At 44.7% G+C, this 18,416-nt stretch overlaps 2 long non-coding RNA genes across 3 annotated transcripts; both read left to right on the forward strand.

Annotated features, from left to right (window-relative positions):
- Positions 1–5,002, forward strand: LOC140695312 (uncharacterized). Its single transcript, XR_012071019.1, has 3 exons — positions 1–182; positions 4,558–4,628; positions 4,837–5,002. It is a non-coding gene; the product is annotated as an uncharacterized lncRNA (long non-coding RNA).
- A 4,698-nt stretch (positions 5,003–9,700) lies between these two features.
- Positions 9,701–10,679, forward strand: LOC140695311 (uncharacterized). 2 transcript variants are annotated; one of them, XR_012071017.1, is made up of 4 exons: positions 9,701–9,926; positions 10,135–10,225; positions 10,356–10,445; positions 10,552–10,679. It is a non-coding gene; the product is annotated as an uncharacterized lncRNA (long non-coding RNA). The 2 variants fall into 2 exon arrangements; XR_012071018.1 differs by lacking the exon at positions 10,552–10,679 and having other exon boundaries at positions 10,308–10,518.
- Positions 10,680–18,416: the final 7,737 nt, after the last annotated feature.

The raw sequence follows: 18,416 nt of genomic DNA on the forward strand, positions 1-18,416 counted from the left end.
CCTCCATCACACTGATCCACCCACAGAACTCTGCCCGGTTACCTAGGATCCAACAGCCACAACAAGCCTCGCGGTAAACACCAACATTCCACCTGGAATCCAACCGCTAACTGCCATCCCCAATGGCTGCTGCATCTTGTCAGTGTTGGGGGAGGGGCTGCATCCGACGAGAGGTTCCTAAGGTAAATGTGATTCTACCCACTAGCGTCCCATGGGCCTTTCTTCTTCCCTCTTTCCTTTTGTTCAGAGCTCTATGCACCGTACCAATGGAGGGAAGTGTGTCCCTTTTCAGTTGATGGTTTCACACGTCTTTAAACTTTCTAACAGTTCACAGTACACAGGGACCCACTAAAGGAGACTTATGTTCCTATAATATCCGTACACCCGGAATACATATGCGTCGCCTGATTTCTGCTGAAACACCCACACTCTCAGGACATGGATCCATTGGATTCATGGGGGCTGAAATTCCAAGAAATGAAACCAACCCCAATGTGCACTTTGCTGTCGGTCTCTTTTGCACTTAGTACACTTTGGCAGAGCTACTTGCCTTTGTTATAGGCTTCTTACATTTCTTCTCTACGTAGCCTAGAATATGGCATTCCTTCATCCTGTTGGAAGACATACAAGTCTACATCACGGACTAGGAGTCCATTTGATTCCAAATCGGCATTAGTGTTAGGTCACGATATGCTCTTATGAATCAAAATTTACGAATATGAATGCACGCTTCTGATTTCCGAATACAAGTGTGCTGAGTACATGCAAGCCACGATACTGGGTCGATGCGTTCTGAATGACCCTTGACCTCACCTTGAGTATTTTCTTTTGAATAATCATGGTTCCCTTTGTATATGTCAGCCAACCATACCATTTTGGTGCTTGTTTGTTGGTTTGATTCTTTGTTGGTCTTCTTCTCGCTTGTTTTGCAAACACGTCAGGCCATGCATCTCTCCTTTCGCTTCAAACAGAGTCAAATAAGCTGATTCACTTAAGAGAGTGCTTCCAATCACCTATGATTTCCTGCTTCCCTCTCCCATCTTTAGGGTTTTGATGTCCTCCTTAAGTTCTTCTTCTTTCTTCTCTGCCACACATGCTCTTCTTGCATTTCCAATAATGGTTTCTTCTTTCCATTCCATCTTGCTGCTTTTCTATTCAGGGGAGTTTTCTCAACCTTTCTTTTAGAAAAACTTTTGAACTGCTGAATTCTTTTAAGATTTGCCGGTCTGTAGAATTCTCTAGCTCTGCCGTTATTTGAAATGGTGTTCATGTGGCATAGGCTACCCTAGGTGGCAGCATTTGGCCATTCAGGATATGGTCTGTGTCCTGGCACTCCTCCCTGTCCTGCAATATTGCTGCCGAGATATCAGCTGAAACCCCTCTGGAGGTTTCCTTGTGACTATGTTGTTTCCTCCAGGTGCATTTTAAATCACTCGGATATTCGTGAACTTTGTTGATTTGAATCATACAGCTGCTGGTAGGTCTATTGGGATTCCACCTCCTTCGGATGCTGTGTAATTCCTGAATTCGCATAGATGATTCTTTCTTGGCTTTCAGCAAGTTTCAGTCTGATTTTTCTACAGATAAATTTTCAGACACTTTTTGTTTCTTTATCTCTTGCTTTTCCATCTGGGACTCATGATTTCTATTCTTTCATGCCCTGTCTTAACCCAGGGTTCAACTGCAATGTTTCCATTTGTTGGCACTTGCTTTCCTATGTCTGCTTCTGACCGAGGTTTTTCTCTTCCCCTGTCTTCACAGTCATTCACGCGTCCCTCTGCATTATCTAGTCTGCTAAGGACTGAATTTTAGCCCTGTTATTATCACAACCATTGAGTTTCCTGATATTTTTGGCTCGTGTTGAGACTTTCTCTTCCCCTTTTCTGGTATTCTGCCTTTTGTGATTCTGAGACACTGGTGTTCTTCAGTGTTTTCCTGACCTTCATTTTCAACACTTGTTCTGGATAGCGTTTTGCAGACTAGTTGTTTGAAAGCTTATCTTTTGCGCCTTCAATATCTTTGGAACTGAAAATGGTACTTCCTGTTTCTTTTACTGTTCTTCTTCATCTCTACTGGTCAGGTAATATCAGGTATCTAATGTAGACTTCTAGGGCTTTGTTAATTGAAAATTTTAGACTCTTGTCTCTACGCAATTCCATGGGATTTCTGTGAGGACAATTTCTCCTAGGCATTGATGCCATAACCTGTACCTGTGTGTGTTGTTTGGTATATCTCCAATTGCTGGTGTTGCATTAGTTGTGGTGAACAACCCATACTACTTCGATTAGCATAACTTCATTTTGATTATACTTATCTCACACTTCTGAAAGTGCACAGGACACTTCCTCTTGTGGAAATGAAGCTTCTAAAAGTTCTCAGCTCTGCATTCTTCTCTATGTCATTTTGGAGTGTTTCCAAAACAGCAAACTGAGAGTGCTCTTCTGCTTTTTATTGCCACGGGAATGTCCCAATGAAATCAGTTCTTTCCAGAGCTTCTCTGTCTACAGAAACACCAGTGGAAGCATATCTATGGATGTCACATATCAGGGCCTGCTGGAATGATCCCGCAGACCTTCCTTGTTGTCCTAGGTGCCGTACCGTGCCGGTGCCATCCAAAATGTAGCATCCGCTTTTGGGAGATAGTGCTGAAGGGAATGCTTCCTCTTCTCACGCTGTGGACTTGGACCACTCTCCCTTGTCCTCTCATCCTTGTGGCACGGGTGCACGAAGGCAACCACAGAGTTGTTGCGCATCCTGTGACTCAAACCAAACCATAATCCCAGCCCAGGTTATGAATGTAGCATATCCTAAGGCTTTTCATTCTGATTTCAAATTCAAGGCCCCCTGGATCCCTCAGACCAGATGCACGATATCTCTGATTCAGCCCCACACGTGCTCTATTGGCAAAATTCCCAATTGGTCCCTGGTCCTGCAGATGTACTGGGTGTGGCCATGGGACATATCGGTAATCGCAACCGCGCGACCAGTGTGGTTGATTTATTATTGGTACACAGTTCGGTTTGCTCTCTTGATTCGACCCACCACATCCCACAACGCACTCCAGATCCCTGAGACTCAGCGTGTGCCATCATCCGTAGCTCTATGCCTCACTGACCATTGCCTCTGCTACCTCAAATTTGGCAGCTGGGATCTTGGTCTCAGAATTAACTGTGGGGATATTTTGCGCTGGTTTCTTTGAGTTCTCTCAGCCAAGCATCTGCTGTGCACTCTTGTAAATCTCAGCACATCACCTTCAAACCCATGTCTCCTGTCCGCTTGAGAGTGTGCGTCCAAGTTAAACAGAGTTTCACCCTTGTTGCTCCATCACCAGGGGTCCGAACCTGCACTGGTTTCCATTCCCTGCTTTGCATTCTCCTGCTTCCAGGTGTCCTGAGGCCTCATCCTGTTTTTGGGAGTAACAGACCTCTCTTCTGCCAGTGTCCTATGCTAAGGGCTGGGTGAGTGGATGTTTCCATTGCTCTGTACATGGGAGCGAGTTTGAGTGCAGGTTGCACTTCTTCTCTGCCAACTGGGCATCGATGAATCAACACTATCCAGATACATTTCACAGAAATGTGATATTTGCTTAGCTCTTTGTTTCTATACAGCCGTGGTGGGAGGGATTGTCCGAAGACAACTATTTTTGACATTGTGTTGATATCCCATTTGCAGTCTTTAAGAAGTTTAACAGAACTCATTTACATGTTTTGGGAGTTATACGAAAATGGAGTTATATTTTGAAACACACTAAATCGACCTAGAAGCCAGACTTGTCAATTTTGGTAACATTGTGTCAGCTCTACGGAAAAGCTAGACAGATAGAATGCAAACTAGCAGTCCAAACTGTTCAAGGGGTCATGTCAGCTCTTTAAGGTTGAAGCCTCCGAAACCAACAGGAACCATGAAATAACTTTTGGAAACATGGAATAACCCCCAACCTTGGATACACTTGTGCATGTGGTGCCCTGTATCCCAATGACACCTACTGGCCAATGTTGGCATTTCAAGGGGTAACATCCCTCTCTAGGAAAATACAAGAGGAAACAAACCAAATATATACATTTAGGTTTGAATCCAAAAGCACCTAGAGGCATTCTAGCTAGGAGAATCCTGCTGCAGTTATGCTAGTCTATTGAGAACCAGGTGTTTTTCTATCAGTGTTGAGAACGCTTAATCATCCGATCCTGTAGTTTAAAGCCATTTAACGCAACCAAGTCTGCACCCCCATGATATAGTGCCCCCGGGGGCTTGACTCAAGTGAAAGACCATCCACATAAGCTGTGTCTTTAATGTCATTGGCGACTTTTACAGTTCAGTTCACTTTCTGACTTGTACTATTTACCTTCACTGTCTTGAAAAACTGAAGCCTAATACAGATTCATGTTCAGTCAAAGATTCCCCTCACTTACCACACTCCCTTCACCCCAGGGAAGAGATAAACACAACATTTGCTGAATCTAGCAGAAGGACATCGTTTCTAGGTGTGAGCTAAGTATTCAATTTTATCTATTTCAGCCGAGACTATTTGACCTTTAAGGTGTTCACTGTTGTTCACAGAGAGTGAAGCTGGAGGAACTCTGATTCTAGGAGGGGCTTGCTCTTCTCGTAATGGCTTCATTGCAGCTCAGGTACTGATCCTTCAAAATGGATGCCTGAGTGGAGGGGAGGCAAGGGCAAGTGCTCACTAGCTAGGCCCAAACCTGGGAAAAGGCTTACCTGGGCTTGTTGAATTTTGGTCTGAATGGCTTGGGAATGCCCCTTGGGACGTGTGGATTCTCACGACCTCTTCCAAGAACAGGAGCGTTTTGATCATCTCTGCCATTTCTTCTCCTTCAGACGTCAGGGACCTTGGACCCGTTATTGGAGAAGAGAATTGAGGAACTTCCTCAAGTCCACGTTGGCACTCCGTATGTTTGTGCCTGTATCAGTGAGTTTCAATATGTCTCATGAATGTCTTTTGAGCCTGGTATCCTCTACAGCTGTCTCCACGCCAGTATTCTCCATTGTAGCAGAACATCTCTCATCCATGTGTTCGCATCTCTCCTCAATCCGTGCAGCCAGCTTACCGGCCAGCTTCTCTTCGTGTCTCCCCTAAAGTCGACTTCACCAGGACTGGGCAAGTCTGAAAGTACCTCGGAGCCTGACCAGTAAGCTGATGACAGGCAGATCTTCCACTGTCTGCCCTTTCAGGTTCTGGAAACTGACCTGTGACCTCAGGTCTTTGGGCAGCAGCAGTATCTCGAACTTACACAGCTTCCCGGACCAAAGACCTAAGCCAAGCTCCACAGAGGGCGGCAGCCCCTCCATCACACTGATCCACCCACAGAACTCTGCCCGGTTACCTAGGATCCAAAAGCCACAACAAGCCTCGCGGTACACACCAACATTCCACCTGGAATCCAACCGCTAACTGCCATCCCCAATGGCTGCTGCATCTTGTCAGTGTTGGGGGAGGGGCTGCATCCGACGAGAGGTTCCTAAGGTAAATGTGATTCTACCCACTAGCGTCCCATGGGCCTTTCTTCTTCCCTCTTTCCTTTTGTTCAGAGCTCTATGCACCGTACCAATGGAGGGAAGTGTGTCCCTTTTCAGTTGATGGTTTCACACGTCTTTAAACTTTCTAACAGTTCACAGTACACAGGGACCCACTAAAGGAGACTTATGTTCCTGTAATATCCGTACACCCGGAATACATATGCGTCGCCTGATTTCTGCTGAAACACCCACACTCTCAGGACATGGATCCATTGGATTCATGGGGGCTGAAATTCCAAGAAATGAAACCAACCCCAATGTGCACTTTGCTGTCGGTCTCTTTTGCACTTAGTACACTTTGGCAGAGCTACTTGCCTTTGTTATAGGCTTCTTACATTTCTTCTCTACGTAGCCTAGAATATGGCATTCCTTCATCCTGTTGGAAGACATACAAGTCTACATCACGGACTAGGAATCCATTTGATTCCAAATCGGCATTAGTGTTAGGTCACGATATGCTCTTATGAATCAAAATTTACGAATATGAATGCACGCTTCTGATTTCCGAATACAAGTGTGCTGAGTACATGCAAGCCACGATACTGGGTCGATGCGTTCTGAATGACCCTTGACCTCACCTTGAGTATTTTCTTTTGAATAATCATGGTTCCCTTTGTATATGTCAGCCAACCATACCATTTTGGTGCTTGTTTGTTGGTTTGATTCTTTGTTGGTCTTCTTCTCGCTTGTTTTGCAAACACGTCAGGCCATGCATCTCTCCTTTCGCTTCAAACAGAGTCAAATAAGCTGATTCACTTAAGAGAGTGCTTCCAATCACCTATGATTTCCTGCTTCCCTCTCCCATCTTTAGGGTTTTGATGTCCTCCTTAAGTTCTTCTTCTTTCTTCTCTGCCACACATGCTCTTCTTGCATTTCCAATAATGGTTTCTTCTTTCCATTCCATCTTGCTGCTTTTCTATTCAGGGGAGTTTTCTCAACCTTTCTTTTAGAAAAACTTTTGAACTGCTGAATTCTTTTAAGATTTGCCGGTCTGTAGAATTCTCTAGCTCTGCCGTTATTTGAAATGGTGTTCATGTGGCATAGGCTACCCTAGGTGGCAGCATTTGGCCATTCAGGATATGGTCTGTGTCCTGGCACTCCTCCCTGTCCTGCAATATTGCTGCCGAGATATCAGCTGAAACCCCTCTGGAGGTTTCCTTGTGACTATGTTGTTTCCTCCAGGTGCATTTTAAATCACTCGGATATTCGTGAACTTTGTTGATTTGAATCATACAGCTGCTGGTAGGTCTATTGGGATTCCACCTCCTTCGGATGCTGTGTAATTCCTGAATTCGCATAGATGATTCTTTCTTGGCTTTCAGCAAGTTTCAGTCTGATTTTTCTACAGATAAATTTTCAGACACTTTTTGTTTCTTTATCTCTTGCTTTTCCATCTGGGACTCATGATTTCTATTCTTTCATGCCCTGTCTTAACCCAGGGTTCAACTGCAATGTTTCCATTTGTTGGCACTTGCTTTCCTATGTCTGCTTCTGACCGAGGTTTTTCTCTTCCCCTGTCTTCACAGTCATTCACGCGTCCCTCTGCATTATCTAGTCTGCTAAGGACTGAATTTTAGCCCTGATATTATCACAACCATTGAGTTTCCTGATATTTTTGGCTCGTGTTGAGACTTTCTCTTCCCCTTTTCTGGTATTCTGCCTTTTGTGATTCTGAGACACTGGTGTTCTTCAGTGTTTTCCTGACCTTCATTTTCAACACTTGTTCTGGATAGCGTTTTGCAGACTAGTTGTTTGAAAGCTTATCTTTTGCGCCTTCAATATCTTTGGAACTGAAAATGGTACTTCCTGTTTCTTTTACTGTTCTTCTTCATCTCTACTGGTCAGGTAATATCAGGTATCTAATGTAGACTTCTAGGGCTTTGTTAATTGAAAATTTTAGACTCTTGTCTCTACGCAATTCCATGGGATTTCTGTGAGGACAATTTCTCCTAGGCATTGATGCCATAACCTGTACCTGTGTGTGTTGTTTGGTATATCTCCAATTGCTGGTGTTGCATTAGTTGTGGTGAACAACCCATACTATTTCGATTAGCATAACTTCATTTTGATTATACTTATCTCACACTTCTGAAAGTGCACAGGACACTTCCTCTTGTGGAAATGAAGCTTCTAAAAGTTCTCAGCTCTGCATTCTTCTCTATGTCATTTTGGAGTGTTTCCAAAACAGCAAACTGAGAGTGCTCTTCTGCTTTTTATTGCCACGGGAATGTCCCAATGAAATGAGTTCTTTCCAGAGCTTCTCTGTCTACAGAAACACCAGTGGAAGCATATCTATGGATGTCACATATCAGGGCCTGCTGGAATGATCCCGCAGACCTTCCTTGTTGTCCTAGGTGCCGTACCGTGCCGGTGCCATCCAAAATGTAGCATCCGCTTTTGGGAGATAGTGCTGAAGGGAATGCTTCCTCTTCTCACGCTGTGGACTTGGACCACTCTCCCTTGTCCTCTCATCCTTGTGGCACGGGTGCACGAAGGCAACCACAGAGTTGTTGCGCATCCTGTGACTCAAACCAAACCATAATCCCAGCCCAGGTTATGAATGTAGCATATCCTAAGGCTTTTCATTCTGATTTCAAATTCAAGGCCCCCTGGATCCCTCAGACCAGATGCACGATATCTCTGATTCAGCCCCACACGTGCTCTATTGGCAAAATTCCCAATTGGTCCCTGGTCCTGCAGATGTACTGGGTGTGGCCATGGGACATATCGGTAATCGCAACCGCGCGACCAGTGTGGTTGATTTATTATTGGTACACAGTTCGGTTTGCTCTCTTGATTCGACCCACCACATCCCACAACGCACTCCAGATCCCTGAGACTCAGCGTGTGCCATCATCCGTAGCTCTATGCCTCACTGACCATTGCCTCTGCTACCTCAAATTTGGCAGCTGGGATCTTGGTCTCAGAATTAACTGTGGGGATATTTTGCGCTGGTTTCTTTGAGTTCTCTCAGCCAAGCATCTGCTGTGCACTCTTGTAAATCTCAGCACATCACCTTCAAACCCATGTCTCCTGTCCACTTGAGAGTGTGCGTCCAAGTTAAATAGAGTTTCACCCTTGTTGCTCCATCACCAGGGGTCCGAACCTGCACTGGTTTCCATTCCCTGCTTTGCATTCTCCTGCTTCCAGGTGTCCTGAGGCCTCATCCTGTCTTTGGGAGTAACAGACCTCTCTTCGGCCAGTGTCCTATGCTAAGGGCTGGGTGAGTGGATGTTTCCATTGCTCTGTACATGGGAGCGAGTGAGTGCAGGTTGCACTTCTTCTCTGCCAACTGGGCATCGATGAATCAACACTATCCAGATACATTTCACAGAAATGTGATATTTGCTTAGCTCTTTGTTTCTATACAGCCGTGGTGGGAGGGATTGTCCGAAGACAACTATTTTTGACATTGTGTTGATATCCCATTTGCAGTCTTTAAGAAGTTTAACAGAACTCATTTACATGTTTTGGGAGTTATACGAAAATGGAGTTATATTTTGAAACACACTAAATCGACCTAGAAGCCAGACTTGTCAATTTTGGTAACATTTTGTCAGCTCTACGGAAAAGCTAGACAGATAGAATGCAAACTAGCAGTCCAAACTGTTCAAGGGGTCATGTCAGCTCTTTAAGGTTGAAGCCTCCGAAACCAACAGGAACCATGAAATAACTTTTGGAAACATGGAATAACCCCCAACCTTGGATACACTTGTGCATGTGGTGCCCTGTATCCCAATGACACCTACTGGCCAATGTTGGCATTTCAAGGGGTAACATCCCTCTCTAGGAAAATACAAGAGGAAACAAACCAAATATATACATTTAGGTTTGAATCCAAAAGCACCTAGAGGCATTCTAGCTAGGAGAATCCTGCTGCAGTTATGCTAGTCTATTGAGAACCAGGTGTTTTTCTATCAGTGTTGAGAACGCTTAATCATCCGATCCTGTAGTTTAAAGCCATTTAACGCAACCAAGTCTGCACCCCCATGATATAGTGCCCCCGGGGGCTTGACTCAAGTGAAAGACCATCCACATAAGCTGTGTCTTTAATGTCATTGGCGACTTTTACAGTTCAGTTCACTTTCTGACTTGTACTATTTACCTTCACTGTCTTGAAAAACTGAAGCCTAATACAGATTCATGTTCAGTCAAAGATTCCCCTCACTTACCACACTCCCTTCACCCCAGGGAAGAGATAAACACAACATTTGCTGAATCTAGCAGAAGGACATCGTTTCTAGGTGTGAGCTAAGTATTCAATTTTATCTATTTCAGCCGAGACTATTTGACCTTTAAGGTGTTCACTGTTGTTCACAGAGAGTGAAGCTGGAGGAACTCTGATTCTAGGAGGGGCTTGCTCTTCTCGTAATGGCTTCATTGCAGCTCAGGTACTGATCCTTCAAAATGGATGCCTGAGTGGAGGGGAGGCAAGGGCAAGTGCTCACTAGCTAGGCCCAAACCTGGGAAAAGGCTTACCTGGGCTTGTTGAATTTTGGTCTGAATGGCTTGGGAATGCCCCTTGGGACGTGTGGATTCTCACGACCTCTTCCAAGAACAGGAGCGTTTTGATCATCTCTGCCATTTCTTCTCCTTCAGACGTCAGGGACCTTGGACCCGTTATTGGAGAAGAGAATTGAGGAACTTCCTCAAGTCCACGTTGGCACTCCGTAAGTTTCTGCCTGTATCAGTGAGTTTCAATATGTCTCATGAATGTCTTTTGAGCCTGGTATCCTCTACAGCTGTCTCCACGCCAGTATTCTCCATTGTAGCAGAACATCTCTCATCCATGTGTTCGCATCTCTCCTCAATCCGTGCAGCCAGCTTACCGGCCAGCTTCTCTTCGTGTCTCCCCTAAAGTCGACTTCACCAGGACTGGGCAAGTCTGAAAGTACCTCGGAGCCTGACCAGTAAGCTGATGACAGGCAGATCTTCCACTGTCTGCCCTTTCAGGTTCTGGAAACTGACCTGTGACCTCAGGTCTTTGGGCAGCAGCAGTATCTCGAACTTACACAGCTTCCCGGACCAAAGACCTAAGCCAAGCTCCACAGAGGGCGGCAGCCCCTCCATCACACTGATCCACCCACAGAACTCTGCCCGGTTACCTAGGATCCAACAGCCACAACAAGCCTCGCGGTAAACACCAACATTCCACCTGGAATCCAACCACTAACTGCCATCCCCAATGGCTGCTGCATCTTGTCAGTGTTGGGGGAGGGGCTGCATCCGACGAGAGGTTCCTAAGGTAAATGTGATTCTACCCACTAGCGTCCCATGGGCCTTTCTTCTTCCCTCTTTCCTTTTGTTCAGAGCTCTATGCACCGTACCAATGGAGGGAAGTGTGTCCCTTTTCAGTTGATGGTTTCACACGTCTTTAAACTTTCTAACAGTTCACAGTACACAGGGACCCACTAAAGGAGACTTATGTTCCTATAATATCCGTACACCCGGAATACATATGCGTCGCCTGATTTCTGCTGAAACACCCACACTCTCAGGACATGGATCCATTGGATTCATGGGGGCTGAAATTCCAAGAAATGAAACCAACCCCAATGTGCACTTTGCTGTCGGTCTCTTTTGCACTTAGTACACTTTGGCAGAGCTACTTGCCTTTGTTATAGGCTTCTTACATTTCTTCTCTACGTAGCCTAGAATATGGCATTCCTTCATCCTGTTGGAAGACATACAAGTCTACATCACGGACTAGGAGTCCATTTGATTCCAAATCGGCATTAGTGTTAGGTCACGATATGCTCTTATGAATCAAAATTTACGAATATGAATGCACGCTTCTGATTTCCGAATACAAGTGTGCTGAGTACATGCAAGCCACGATACTGGGTCGATGCGTTCTGAATGACCCTTGACCTCACCTTGAGTATTTTCTTTTGAATAATCATGGTTCCCTTTGTATATGTCAGCCAACCATACCATTTTGGTGCTTGTTTGTTGGTTTGATTCTTTGTTGGTCTTCTTCTCGCTTGTTTTGCAAACACGTCAGGCCATGCATCTCTCCTTTCGCTTCAAACAGAGTCAAATAAGCTGATTCACTTAAGAGAGTGCTTCCAATCACCTATGATTTCCTGCTTCCCTCTCCCATCTTTAGGGTTTTGATGTCCTCCTTAAGTTCTTCTTCTTTCTTCTCTGCCACACATGCTCTTCTTGCATTTCCAATAATGGTTTCTTCTTTCCATTCCATCTTGCTGCTTTTCTATTCAGGGGAGTTTTCTCAACCTTTCTTTTAGAAAAACTTTTGAACTGCTGAATTCTTTTAAGATTTGCCGGTCTGTAGAATTCTCTAGCTCTGCCGTTATTTGAAATGGTGTTCATGTGGCATAGGCTACCCTAGGTGGCAGCATTTGGCCATTCAGGATATGGTCTGTGTCCTGGCACTCCTCCCTGTCCTGCAATATTGCTGCCGAGATATCAGCTGAAACCCCTCTGGAGGTTTCCTTGTGACTATGTTGTTTCCTCCAGGTGCATTTTAAATCACTCGGATATTCGTGAACTTTGTTGATTTGAATCATACAGCTGCTGGTAGGTCTATTGGGATTCCACCTCCTTCGGATGCTGTGTAATTCCTGAATTCGCATAGATGATTCTTTCTTGGCTTTCAGCAAGTTTCAGTCTGATTTTTCTACAGATAAATTTTCAGACACTTTTTGTTTCTTTATCTCTTGCTTTTCCATCTGGGACTCATGATTTCTATTCTTTCATGCCCTGTCTTAACCCAGGGTTCAACTGCAATGTTTCCATTTGTTGGCACTTGCTTTCCTATGTCTGCTTCTGACCGAGGTTTTTCTCTTCCCCTGTCTTCACAGTCATTCACGCGTCCCTCTGCATTATCTAGTCTGCTAAGGACTGAATTTTAGCCCTGATATTATCACAACCATTGAGTTTCCTGATATTTTTGGCTCGTGTTGAGACTTTCTCTTCCCCTTTTCTGGTATTCTGCCTTTTGTGATTCTGAGACACTGGTGTTCTTCAGTGTTTTCCTGACCTTCATTTTCAACACTTGTTCTGGATAGCGTTTTGCAGACTAGTTGTTTGAAAGCTTATCTTTTGCGCCTTCAATATCTTTGGAACTGAAAATGGTACTTCCTGTTTCTTTTACTGTTCTTCTTCATCTCTACTGGTCAGGTAATATCAGGTATCTAATGTAGACTTCTAGGGCTTTGTTAATTGAAAATTTTAGACTCTTGTCTCTACGCAATTCCATGGGATTTCTGTGAGGACAATTTCTCCTAGGCATTGATGCCATAACCTGTACCTGTGTGTGTTGTTTGGTATATCTCCAATTGCTGGTGTTGCATTAGTTGTGGTGAACAACCCATACTACTTCGATTAGCATAACTTCATTTTGATTATACTTATCTCACACTTCTGAAAGTGCACAGGACACTTCCTCTTGTGGAAATGAAGCTTCTAAAAGTTCTCAGCTCTGCATTCTTCTCTATGTCATTTTGGAGTGTTTCCAAAACAGCAAACTGAGAGTGCTCTTCTGCTTTTTATTGCCACGGGAATGTCCCAATGAAATCAGTTCTTTCCAGAGCTTCTCTGTCTACAGAAACACCAGTGGAAGCATATCTATGGATGTCACATATCAGGGCCTGCTGGAATGATCCCGCAGACCTTCCTTGTTGTCCTAGGTGCCGTACCGTGCCGGTGCCATCCAAAATGTAGCATCCGCTTTTGGGAGATAGTGCTGAGGGGAATGCTTCCTCTTCTCACGCTGTGGACTTGGACCACTCTCCCTTGTCCTCTCATCCTTGTGGCACGGGTGCACGAAGGCAACCACAGAGTTGTTGCGCATCCTGTGACTCAAACCAAAACATAATCCCAGCCCAGGTTATGAATGTAGCATATCCTAAGGCTTTTCATTCTGATTTCAAATTCAAGGCCCCCTGGATCCCTCAGACCAGATGCACGATATCTCTGATTCAGCCCCACACGTGCTCTATTGGCAAAATTCCCAATTGGTCCCTGGTCCTGCAGATGTACTGGGTGTGGCCATGGGACATATCGGTAATCGCAACCGTGCGACCAGTGTGGTTGATTTATTATTGGTACACAGTTCGGTTTGCTCTCTTGATTCGACCCACCACATCCCACAACGCACTCCAGATCCCTGAGACTCAGCGTGTGCCATCATCCGTAGCTCTATGCCTCACTGACCATTGCCTCTGCTACCTCAAATTTGGCAGCTGGGATCTTGGTCTCAGAATTAACTGTGGGGATATTTTGCGCTGGTTTCTTTGAGTTCTCTCAGCCAAGCATCTGCTGTGCACTCTTGTAAATCTCAGCACATCACCTTCAAACCCATGTCTCCTGTCCGCTTGAGAGTGTGCGTCCAAGTTAAACAGAGTTTCACCCTTGTTGCTCCATCACCAGGGGTCCGAACCTGCACTGGTTTCCATTCCCTGCTTTGCATTCTCCTGCTTCCAGGTGTCCTGAGGCCTCATCCTGTTTTTGGGAGTAACAGACCTCTCTTCTGCCAGTGTCCTATGCTAAGGGCTGGGTGAGTGGATGTTTCCATTGCTCTGTACATGGGAGCGAGTGAGTGCAGGTTGCACTTCTTCTCTGCCAACTGGGCATCGATGAATCAACACTATCCAGATACATTTCACAGAAATGTGATATTTGCTTAGCTCTTTGTTTCTATACAGCCGTGGTGGGAGGGATTGTCCGAAGACAACTATTTTTGACATTGTGTTGATATCCCATTTGCAGTCTTTAAGAAGTTTAACAGAACTCATTTACATGTTTTGGGAGTTATACGAAAATGGAGTTATTTTTTGAAACACACTAAATCGACCTAGAAGCCAGACTTGTCAATTTTGGTAACATTGTGTCAGCTCTACGGAAAAGCTAGACAGATAGAATGCAAACTAGCAGTCCAAACTGTTCAAGGGGTCATGTCAGCTCTTTAAGGTTGAAGCCTCCGAAACCAACAGGAACCATGAAATAACTTTTGGAAACATGGAATAACCCCCAACCTTGGATACACTTGTGCATGTGGTGCCCTGTATCCCAATGACACCTACTGGCCAATGTTGGCATTTCAAGGGGTAACATCCCTCTCTAGGAAAATACAAGAGGAAACAAACCAAATATATACATTTAGGTTTGAATCCAAAAGCACCTAGAGGCATTCTAGCTAGGAGAATCCTGCTGCAGTTATGCTAGTCTATTGAGAACCAGGTGTTTTTCTATCAGTGTTGAGAACGCTTAATCATCCGATCCTGTAGTTTAAAGCCATTTAACGCAACCAAGTCTGCACCCCCATGATATAGTGCCCCCGGGGGCTTGACTCAAGTGAAAGACCATCCACATAAGCTGTGTCTTTAATGTCATTGGCGACTTTTACAGTTCAGTTCACTTTCTGACTTGTACTATTTACCTTCACTGTCTTGAAAAACTGAAGCCTAATACAGATTCATGTTCAGTCAAAGATTCCCCTCACTTACCACACTCCCTTCACCCCAGGGAAGAGATAAACACAACATTTGCTGAATCTAGCAGAAGGACATCGTTTCTAGGTGTGAGCTAAGTATTCAATTTTATCTATTTCAGCCGAGACTATTTGACCTTTAAGGTGTTCACTGTTGTTCACAGAGAGTGAAGCTGGAGGAACTCTGATTCTAGGAGGGGCTTGCTCTTCTCGTAATGGCTTCATTGCAGCTCAGGTACTGATCCTTCAAAATGGATGCCTGAGTGGAGGGGAGGCAAGGGCAAGTGCTCACTAGCTAGGCCCAAACCTGGGAAAAGGCTTACCTGGGCTTGTTGAATTTTGGTCTGAATGGCTTGGGAATGCCCCTTGGGACGTGTGGATTCTCACGACCTCTTCCAAGAACAGGAGCGTTTTGATCATCTCTGCCATTTCTTCTCCTTCAGACGTCAGGGACCTTGGACCCGTTATTGGAGAAGAGAATTGAGGAACTTCCTCAAGTCCACGTTGGCACTCCGTATGTTTCTGCCTGTATCAGTGAGTTTCAATATGTCTCATGAATGTCTTTTGAGCCTGGTATCCTCTACAGCTGTCTCCACGCCAGTATTCTCCATTGTAGCAGAACATCTCTCATCCATGTGTTCGCATCTCTCCTCAATCCGTGCAGCCAGCTTACCGGCCAGCTTCTCTTCGTGTCTCCCCTAAAGTCGACTTCACCAGGACTGGGCAAGTCTGAAAGTACCTCGGAGCCTGACCAGTAAGCTGATGACAGGCAGATCTTCCACTGTCTGCCCTTTCAGGTTCTGGAAACTGACCTGTGACCTCAGGTCTTTGGGCAGCAGCAGTATCTCGAACTTACACAGCTTCCCGGACCAAAGACCTAAGCCAAGCTCCACAGAGGGCGGCAGCCCCTCCATCACACTGATCCACCCACAGAACTCTGCCCGGTTACCTAGGATCCAACAGCCACAACAAGCCTCGCGGTAAACACCAACATTCCACCTGGAATCCAACCGCTAACTGCCATCCCCAATGGCTGCTGCATCTTGTCAGTGTTGGGGGAGGGGCTGCATCCGACGAGAGGTTCCTAAGGTAAATGTGATTCTACCCACTAGCGTCCCATGGGCCTTTCTTCTTCCCTCTTTCCTTTTGTTCAGAGCTCTATGCACCGTACCAATGGAGGGAAGTGTGTCCCTTTTCAGTTGATGGTTTCACACGTCTTTAAACTTTCTAACAGTTCACAGTACACAGGGACCCACTAAAGGAGACTTATGTTCCTATAATATCCGTACACCCGGAATACATATGCGTCGCCTGATTTCTGCTGAAACACCCACACTCTCAGGACATGGATCCATTGGATTCATGGGGGCTGAAATTCCAAGAAATGAAACCAACCCCAATGTGCACTTTGCTGTCGGTCTCTTTTGCACTTAGTACACTTTGGCAGAGCTACTTGCCTTTGTTATAGGCTTCTTACATTTCTTCTCTACGTAGCCTAGAATATGGCATTCCTTCATCCTGTTGGAAGACATACAAGTCTACATCACGGACTAGGAGTCCATTTGATTCCAAATCGGCATTAGTGTTAGGTCACGATATGCTCTTATGAATCAAAATTTACGAATATGAATGCACGCTTCTGATTTCCGAATACAAGTGTGCTGAGTACATGCAAGCCACGATACTGGGTCGATGCGTTCTGAATGACCCTTGACCTCACCTTGAGTATTTTCTTTTGAATAATCATGGTTCCCTTTGTATATGTCAGCCAACCATACCATTTTGGTGCTTGTTTGTTGGTTTGATTCTTTGTTGGTCTTCTTCTCGCTTGTTTTGCAAACACGTCAGGCCATGCATCTCTCCTTTCGCTTCAAACAGAGTCAAATAAGCTGATTCACTTAAGAGAGTGCTTCCAATCACCTATGATTTCCTGCTTCCCTCTCCCATCTTTAGGGTTTTGATGTCCTCCTTAAGTTCTTCTTCTTTCTTCTCTGCCACACATGCTCTTCTTGCATTTCCAATAATGGTTTCTTCTTTCCATTCCATCTTGCTGCTTTTCTATTCAGGGGAGTTTTCTCAACCTTTCTTTTAGAAAAACTTTTGAACTGCTGAATTCTTTTAAGATTTGCCGGTCTGTAGAATTCTCTAGCTCTGCCGTTATTTGAAATGGTGTTCATGTGGCATAGGCTACCCTAGGTGGCAGCATTTGGCCATTCAGGATATGGTCTGTGTCCTGGCACTCCTCCCTGTCCTGCAATATTGCTGCCGAGATATCAGCTGAAACCCCTCTGGAGGTTTCCTTGTGACTATGTTGTTTCCTCCAGGTGCATTTTAAATCACTCGGATATTCGTGAACTTTGTTGATTTGAATCATACAGCTGCTGGTAGGTCTATTGGGATTCCACCTCCTTCGGATGCTGTGTAATTCCTGAATTCGCATAGATGATTCTTTCTTGGCTTTCAGCAAGTTTCAGTCTGATTTTTCTACAGATAAATTTTCAGACACTTTTTGTTTCTTTATCTCTTGCTTTTCCATCTGGGACTCATGATTTCTATTCTTTCATGCCCTGTCTTAACCCAGGGTTCAACTGCAATGTTTCCATTTGTTGGCACTTGCTTTCCTATGTCTGCTTCTGACCGAGGTTTTTCTCTTCCCCTGTCTTCACAGTCATTCACGCGTCCCTCTGCATTATCTAGTCTGCTAAGGACTGAATTTTAGCCCTGATATTATCACAACCATTGAGTTTCCTGATATTTTTGGCTCGTGTTGAGACTTTCTCTTCCCCTTTTCTGGTATTCTGCCTTTTGTGATTCTGAGACACTGGTGTTCTTCAGTGTTTTCCTGACCTTCATTTTCAACACTTGTTCTGGATAGCGTTTTGCAGACTAGTTGTTTGAAAGCTTATCTTTTGCGCCTTCAATATCTTTGGAACTGAAAATGGTACTTCCTGTTTCTTTTACTGTTCTTCTTCATCTCTACTGGTCAGGTAATATCAGGTATCTAATGTAGACTTCTAGGGCTTTGTTAATTGAAAATTTTAGACTCTTGTCTCTACGCAATTCCATGGGATTTCTGTGAGGACAATTTCTCCTAGGCATTGATGCCATAACCTGTACCTGTGTGTGTTGTTTGGTATATCTCCAATTGCTGGTGTTGCATTAGTTGTGGTGAACAACCCATACTACTTCGATTAGCATAACTTCATTTTGATTATACTTATCTCACACTTCTGAAAGTGCACAGGACACTTCCTCTTGTGGAAATGAAGCTTCTAAAAGTTCTCAGCTCTGCATTCTTCTCTATGTCATTTTGGAGTGTTTCCAAAACAGCAAACTGAGAGTGCTCTTCTGCTTTTTATTGCCACAGGAATGTCCCAATGAAATCAGTTCTTTCCAGAGCTTCTCTGTCTACAGAAACACCAGTGGA

Source organism: Vicugna pacos, unplaced genomic scaffold (genome assembly GCF_048564905.1).
Source record: "Vicugna pacos unplaced genomic scaffold, VicPac4 scaffold_195, whole genome shotgun sequence".
NCBI classification, from domain to species: Eukaryota; Metazoa; Chordata; class Mammalia; order Artiodactyla; family Camelidae; genus Vicugna; species Vicugna pacos.